Raw genomic sequence first — 9566 nt, forward strand, 5'->3', positions numbered from 1 at the left:
ATATATTCGTGTAAACAAAATTAGATCTACTAATAATCCAGAAACGTTCATTACAGTGAGCTTTAAAATTTCAGACATTCTGAAATTTCATGTAGAATTAATTTTGAATGGTTAAAAGTCAAAAATCAAAACGATACCATATTTATTAGCTATGTGCACCTGCATAAATTGCTAGGGGAAAACGGGGCATGGCGGCCCCCTTAAGCTGGTAATTATTTTTTATGGCTTTTAATCTATAGGTCAACCTACTTTGGTTCTTTCTTAAGCAAATCCATTAAGGTGTTACCAACACTAAAAAAAAAAAAATTTTTTTTCTGGGGCTTGACGGCCTCCCCGAAAAACGTTAAAAAAAAGTTTTTTTTTTTTTGAAAAAAAAATTTTTAACACAGATATACGATTTCCGTACCTTTATAATCCCATTGACTACACGGAAAGAAAAACATGGGAATTTTCCCAAGTTTACTTAGGAAAAATTCCCTTGTTGACATGGCAAATTTTGCTTTATCAACATGGTAAATTTTGCCAAGGAAAATGGAAATATAACCATATTTTATAGGAATTTTACACACATTTTACAGGAATATCTTCCATGTTGCCATTATAAAAATTTCCATGCAACATAGAAATTTTTCCTATGTTGCCATGGAAATTTTTCCCATGTTGACAAGAAAATAATTACTCTAGTAACATGGGAAAAATTCCTATATTGGCATGGTAAAAATATCCATGTTAGCATGGAGAAAATTCCCATGTCAACATAGAAAAAATTGCTATATTGCATGGGAAAAGTCCAGAAGAAGATAAAATCATTAAAATACCAAATTTTTTGGTCATTTTCATCATTTAAGCTATAAAGCGATAAAATAGGTTATTCGAAAGTTTTAACATTTACGAATATAGAATTTCAAAGAATTTTTTTTCCGAAAAATTTCATGTAATTTAATTAAAATTTTTTTTAGCACCTACGAATTAATTAATTTTGATTGTACTCAACAAATTACAAATTAAAAACAGACGAACTTCGAACAGATTACATCCAAGAGCTACAAAATATTTTTACTATCATTGTATTTCACTTTGATTAAAAAGGTGGCATAATTATTGATGTTCTGCAATTACACTATTTTTAAATTTATACATTTGACTTGCATTTAACTTGCCATTAAATACGGTTTGTACTTCAACGAATGACCCATATTTAATGTTATGAAAATTTGAAACCATCAGTTTACAAATATTTTACTTTTATATGCATGGTTATTTCCACTTTGTTAACATGGAAATTTTTCCAATGTTGATATAGGAAAATTTACATTGTCAATATAGGAATAATTCCTATGTTACAAAGCAAAATTTACCATGTGACATAGCAAAAATTCACATGTCGCCATAGTAAAATTTACAATGCCAACAAAGGAATTTTCCCCATGTAAAATTGAGAAAATTCCCATTTTTTTCTTTCCGTGTACGAGTTTATTAAAAAACAATTTTATTTGGCTGACCCCGCTTTTATACCCGTTCAACACTGCTGAATTACGCCTCCTACAGCGTTGTAATTTCATTTTAACATCGCTTTTTTTACAGTGTATATATTTATAAAATATAAATGTATTATTAAAACATATGTAAATAAAGTTTCTGATTTTACTGTATGTAAGCCAATCAGAAAATTACAGAATAAGTTAAAGATATAATTACTAAGGGTATTAAAAAAGTTGGAATTTTTACTTTAAATTATCCCGTGTCGTACACATATGATGAAAAATAAGATTACTTAACTAAAATAAGAATTACATAGCTTTTATGCTATTCTATGAAGTATTTTTCCATTTCATTAAAAAAATGAAACATGTATAATGAAAACAAAATAATTAAGTAAACATATTGAAAAAAAAATTTACTCTTTTAATTTAAAAATTTGCAAGCTTGCTCGTTAATATCTAAAGCATGCAGGAGACAATTTCACAGCTCGTTATACAAACATGGGACATCAGTGAAAGATTAACACGGGACTCAAGCTGTCTAGATAACCATAGTGATGATATTAACTCAACAGCTCTTAAAAGCCAGAGCTTATTGCCTTTTTAAGTTTATTTCAGAATAGTTTTCATAAAATGTTGTCTGGGTTATAATTTAATAGCGTTATTATCAATGACTTTATGCTTTCCTATTCTGTTTTCAAATATTTTTTTTATCTTACCGCTAATTAAAAACAAGTGGTAGAAAATTTAAATATGTACACCTTGAACACTCATATTAAAATAATAATGTACTTTGAATTTTTACAATCCATGTTTAATATTTGCGATATCATCGTCATCGACACTTTATACAGTTTTCGATTTTTCTTTAGTTTCTAAAAACTAGAAATCCCGCCACCTACAACTAAGGCGTACACATTGGTCAAACTAATATATTTTCTGTACTAGTGTGTATGTGTGTGTTTATTTTTTTCTGTTTAACCTCTATTTTTTTATGTGTACGTTAATATGGAAATAATTTTATGATAAATAATTAACAATATACACATTAAAAAATGGAATCAATGAAAAAAATGAATACAATAAGTGAATTGCGACTATGGGCAATAGACACAAATTTTGTGAATTGTTATTTAGACGAATTATTAAAAACTGGGAAGGAGGAAGTCGAAAAAAGGAATAATTAAAAAGAAAAAATATTATACATTATTAATAATAAAATTTTAATTATAGTTAATTTTCGAAAGTATGATTTAATGATTACATTTATTTTTAAAATATAATGATGTTGCCGGCTTTATAGTTTAACATTCAAAAATTAAACTTTGATTTTTTAAGTCAATGAAAGGCTCAATAAATAAATTTTATAATAATTTTGTTCATCAATCATTATTTTTATTATAAGTTACAATTTATTTGTTTAAATTAATTAATTTTTAATGTCTGTCAATGCGAGTCAATATTTATTTGTTGATCTATATATATCTATGCTTCAGGTTAGATTTATCTATTGCATATAAATTTTTGGAGTAATTTGGAGAAAGATAAATTAATTTGAATAAATTTTTAATTTGTCTGAGTATTTTTCAGAAAATCGTTTTATTTTTCCGAGGAACTGATAATTTTAATAACCTCAAAACCTAAAATTTTAAAGTGACAGTTTTTTCAAAGCCGCCATGTTTCTCTTGGATTTCTAGCAAAACTGACCACTTACTTAACAAAAACTCGATTTCATTTCTACTAGGGATATCTGGTCAGGGAGTACCTCATCACTTTATGTATTTGAAAGGTACTAGCCTTTGATTGAATATTAGGTCTTTTACCATATCCTCAAAATTTCTAAGAGGGAGTGAAATATATCTGAATAAATATTTACACGTAAAAAAATGATGTAGTTATACAGTTATCACACTGAACCTCTTTGTGGTCATCGAATCGAAAAATCTAGTAGCATAAATGACATTTTATAAGATTTGTCTATACTGTAGTAGTGGCACATTAATATATAAATGTATACAATAAATGTGAAAAATTTGACACTAGTGGAAACCGCGTTTCAAATCTTAAAACTGCGTTTTTCTACATATATATTTATGCAAATCAATTTAAAAATTAATTTTCCATATTCATCAGAATTTCTAATTTTGAAAAATGCTCAACTTGAATGAATTCTCAACGTTCTATAAATAAGAGAATCAATTCAACGTGAGCGCGCCGAGCTATCAGTTTTTTCTGAAAGCTTGATGGTCTATTATAAATATCACTAATTCGATTTTCAGGAAAATTAAATTTATGATCTCTATATAAAATAATATAATTAAATCGAAAAAAACACTATTTTAAGATTAAAAGACATTTTTCCACTTTAACTGAGTTAAATGAGGATTTTTGCATATAATATATAATTCCAATTTTAGAAATATTTTTGTACAAACAAGAATTTTTGAAAAGTTGAAAAATTATTTTAAAAACTCAAAATATAAATAATTATGTAAAAAATGTAAAAATCGGAAACCGGATATATTTGGAAAAATTCTGTACGTAGAAAAAAATGATTTCTTGACGTAAAAATTCTCAAGGACCCGAGGAAACGAGAAAAAAAATTCTTCAGCCAAGACATTTTTTCTAGTCCTAAGAAAATTTTTGCCTTCCATTCATAACACCAAATATTTCTTACGCCAATAAATCCATTTTTTCTGTGTAAGAATCTCAAAAAGCGAAAAAAATAATGATTGTCGAATAAACTTATCCGCACGTAACTCCGTCTTCAAAGTCAAAGACGCAATGCCCATAATATCTAGCTTTAAAACTTCAATAATTTATAAAGAAGCTTGATAATAAACCTCGAAACCATTCGAGAAGTTAAATATGTATTTATACCTGCCACACACAAAAAGTATAAAGTTTTCTCTAATTAATAAAGGCTGTATAAGAATACCCTTTGTATGAAAATTTCCAAAACTTTTACTAGTTTAATAGTTAAACTAATTTCTTAAAAATTACTCTCGAGGGATTCATTTTGCACCAATTTAGAGATAAATTTAATATTTTTTAATTCTCAATATGACGAAAGAAAAAAAAACTTTAAACTCCTTTTCAGTAATTTCATCTGAAAGGTTATTTCCTTAGCTTCAAGATTTCTCCAAGTCAATTTGTTCCTGCTTTATCGAATGATAAGCAAAAAGAAGGACTTCACTAAAATGATTATAGCTCGGTAAAAAAATGTTGTAGGAAGCTTTCTAGCCTTCCTTATTAGTGCTCAGCAAACTCATTCTTTAAATACATCGTGGTTAATTTTAGCTTAATTTTTTTTTGTCCAAGAAACATAATTTTAATATATAAATATTGAAACTGCAAAATGATAACAGTACGATCATCATAAAACAAATTTCAACTTTTTTTTATGAACACCGTAAAAAGTACCGGTGTAAGTCCACGCTATCTGAGTTAAATTCAACCCTTAAAGCAATGTTAAAATAATACTAGTATCGGTGTATAAATTTTTCCCGATGACTTATACACTGTAAAAAGAGCGGTGTTAAAAATGGACTCATTTTAACTCCGCCCGGTGTTAAAAGAAAATTACACCGGTGTAGGAGGCGTAATTTGGCAGTGTTTTTAATTTGGCGCCAATCGTAAAACAGATTTTACTTGTGTGAGTGAATTATGATTGTGTTAGTGTTACGATAAGTTCCCTCTCCCTGTTTTTTAGTTCAGCGCTTGTGCTGTCACAGTGCCGTATCTAGAGTATATGGAATATACATACAAGTTCGTTTACATGGTGCTAACCTAAGTATATAAAAATAACTGTACTTATATTGATTATTATTATGAAAAATAATCAATGCATATTCAATTTTAATAATATATAATTAATAAATTAATATTTCTGTTACATTAATAATATTTTCATTCAATAAAAGTTGATGTGTGTTACTGAAAAAATTTTCAATTTTTTGATAACTTATGCCAATTGCACAAACTACGGTACTGTCTTCCATGTCCAGAGTTATTCCCGCTCTTACAGTTCTTCACTCAAATTCTTGGTGGGGTTTCAAGGCCAAGCATTAAAGGGTTAACTTTTAAGATTATAAAACACTAAAAATGTCAGTTCTTTATGAAAATTAATAAAAAATATCATTCATTAACAAGTATAGTAATCGAGGAAGTAAAAATATTCACAAAGTAATATATTTTAACACCGGAAAAAAATATCGACACCGGTAGCGGCGTTATTTTCACACCACTTTCGGTGTTGAAATTTAACACCGCCGATTTTAACACCTACACCGCTTGGACTTATCCCGGTAATTTTTTACAGTGTATAAAAAAAGTAGTTTCACTTCTGAAGTACTAAAAACCGGATTGTATTTCCAAAAAAAAAAAAAATATTGTTATTGCTTAGAAAATTAATAATACACGGAGAAAAATGTCAAGTAAATATGCCTATGGCGCACAGTAATAATTACATTACTCTATAGTTTGTGTAAACAGTCACATATAAGAACGTCAGGACACCAACTATAGAGTAATGTAAATATTACTGTGCTGCATAGGCATATTTACTTGACATTTCTCTCCGTGTACGAAAGTTTTACCGTAAAGTGAACTATTGCACTTTAAAAACTGTAAAAATAAAAAAATACGGTGCTTGGGGTAAAGTGCCGCAAATTACGGTAAATTGGCTATTTTACCATAATTGACTGTAAATTACCGTATAGTACTATAAAATTGCCATCGAATACCATAATTTGTTGCAAATTGTGCCAAATTCGTCGTAGAAACACCGTATTTTACGTTAATCACGGCAAATTATCGTAATTCGGATCCACCAAGGTACTTCGATTAGAGATAATATACTCCACATATGCACCGTTAAATATAATTGATAAGTAACACTTCTTCACCGGTGTGAATTCTTTTGAACACCGAATTTTTACAGTCAATAAACGGTTAATATATATAATTAATTCGATTTCTGTGTCTTATGTTCATTTTTCAAATTTTCAATATCATTTGTTATGATTAAACAATATTTCTCTTCAAACTAAATATTTTTGCACTCACTCGAAATTAATGATACATCAGTAACGTTTAACAACATTAATATTTATTCAAGATGAAAGTGTGCGTCGTACAACTGTGTGTGTTTTACGAAGCAACAACAATGTTATTATTGTACACGGCTAGTGATCGTCCATTGATTCCGGGCTGCTTTAATGTTTCCATCAGTACATTATTCCAGCATTCATCCAACCATTCAAATAAACCTCATCGTTTTTATTTTTTTCATTATATGAAACCATATATATGTATTACTCGGATTATTGGAAAACTCTAGACATAAATTATATATTCTCATCTAGCTATAACGAGTGCCTACCAAAGTATCCATTTCCTTCTACTCCAACGTCAATTTCTCGTTCATCTAACGTCCGACCTCTATTTCTTCTTTTTTTTTTTTTTTTTTTCATTATTTACTATAACGAATCTTTATAAAGACAATTCACCAGCACTAATTGTGAACGAAACAAAAAAAAAAAAATAAATAAAATAAAAAGAAACATTGAAAACGAGAGATAAAATCGTCGACTACAATAGTCATAAAAATTCTTCATGGAAATAAAATGAATGCAAATATTTTTTAAGTACATTTCTTAAAATTCGAATTGAGCAATAAATACACTGAAAGTTATCGATACAAATTCCAATAATAATTATGTGAGAAATCAGAGCGAAAGGAAACAGCATATTTTTCGTAAGTGTTCGGGAAAAAAATGATGTACCATTTTTTAAAGAACAAAAAATTTGGTTTTGTCGCAGAATGCTTAGTTGTAACTCAAAAAAAAAAAAATGTAGCAAACTCCAAAAGCCAAAAAAATTTGAAGATCAGTTGACCCTGTGGGACAGCTCCAAAATTTCCCACTATTTTTGAGCTCTTCGAACTCAAATAAATCTGTAGTGATTGAAAGAGACGATAAAATGGTAGACTCGGTTCTATTTTAGGCACGTTTGATAATAGTAGTTTATCTATCGAGTGCGATCGTGTTTAAGACGCGAGTGTACTAGATAAATACATTAGTTTTTGTGACAGATATTTTAAATTTACTATATTTAGTGCCTATAAATGGCAGGTTATAAATCGCGTTTATTAATTTGGTAAGATTGTTTTGAGTATTTGTTGAAAATTAGAGAAAAGTCGGTAAGTGGAAGAATTAAATTGATGAAAAATTTTGTCACAAGTTACTTCGATATTTTTTGGTCGTTTGCCATCGCACATGTAACCAAAAAATATTTTTTGATCTGATGATGACGTCACTATTAGAACAATTAGGTATCTTTTTTACCAGCTGTATCTTATCTAATATTTTTAGCTGCCGGCTATAGGCACTAAATGTCGTAGATTCCAAGTGTCTGTCACAAAAACTATATAGTAAATTGATCAGGAAAAATGATGAGGACAATATCAACTTTTTTAAATTTCATCGCCGATATCTTTTGAACTAAAAGATCAATTTCAACACTTGAGGTGGCATTCGATGCAGTTTTTTTGTGTCTTACACTGAAATTTTTTTGAAAGTAGTCAATCAAACGTTTTTGATTTTGTTCGAAAAAAACACTTTTTTGATTCAATCGATTAAATTTCGAATTCATAGGTCAGGTGCAATTCGACGAGTCTTATAGTTTTAGAGCTGACTAGATTTTATAATCAATCTATGGGGTAAGTTAGAAGTTACTTGAAAAGAACATTTTTTCAAAAATTTTAAGTTTCAAATAAATCCGATCATAGTGTACTGGTTTTTCAAAAATCATTTTCGACTATCGTTCCTATTGGGCTACGTGTCAGTTACTACTGTATTTTTCAATTGTCTTTATTCCATTGATGCTGTTCTTGTGCTGTTTTAATACTGTACTGATTAAACTTAATCCTTCACAGATTGTAATAATTAATGAGCTGCTTCAAATGCCACCTTGACGATCTAAATCAGTTAATCTGTTTAGAAGTTATAGAATATTTATATACATACATACGTACTTTACGTTTGAGGTGTTCAAAAGTGGATTATACACTGAGAGAAAAATTGACTAACATTTAATAAATTGATGATCGATTTTTCTATCGACTAAATATTAATAAATTAATATTAACATTTGATAGGTCATTGATCAATATTTAGTAGAAGTTAATTAATATTTAATAAACCTTTATCAACTATTGATAAGTGAGATTTGTATATAGAATTAATGAGTGTGGTGGCGTTGGACCCTAACCTATTGCCTTATTACGCGTTGCAACTAATAAATAGTTTTTATGCTTGTTGAAATAATTAAAAAAGATGGAACTTGCTAAATTCTACCTAACCTACATTAGCCAAACAAACTATTTACATATCACGATAGTACATAATGTATGTAGAATCGTAAACTATAGATCAGTCCATATCTATTATTATTTGATAAACCACTGATCAATAATTGATAAACTGTTTATTAATATTTTATTAACACGTTTGCTAATATTTAATAAGCTGTTTATTACTATTTAAACTGTGCATTAGTATTTAATGACTTACTTGGGAACAATCTAAGTAAACCGTTTAGCAAGTATTGATAAATTTTATTAATATTTGGTAAATTCTTCTATCAGTGTAAAGTAAAATTCATCTACATTTTTTTTTTTCATTTTCTATTTATCTATTGCTAAAATAACGATTGCTAATAGACATTCTAAAATATTTTATCATGTTTTATGATACACATCATTTTCTCAGTATTACAGTTCACATATACAACTGTGGCAATTACTCTAGTGAATTGAGTTTGACGCACAATTTATTTTTTCAGCTTTTTTTTTCACACTAGCTTCATGCAATCATCCCAACACTCCGGATAGACCCAACACAAACTATAAACTCTTGATTTATATTTGTCAGAGCGTCAAGTTAAGCTGATACACTGTTATATATATTTTAAACAATCATTGTTAAAAAAAACAAAATTTTAAAAATGGTTGACCCTGTGGGCCAACGTCAAAAATTCCCGCTATTTTCGAGCTTTGGGAACCCGAAAATGTTACTATTGCTA

The sequence above is a fragment of the Microplitis demolitor genome, chromosome 5, assembly GCF_026212275.2.
Source record: "Microplitis demolitor isolate Queensland-Clemson2020A chromosome 5, iyMicDemo2.1a, whole genome shotgun sequence".
Classification (NCBI taxonomy): Eukaryota; Metazoa; Arthropoda; class Insecta; order Hymenoptera; family Braconidae; genus Microplitis; species Microplitis demolitor.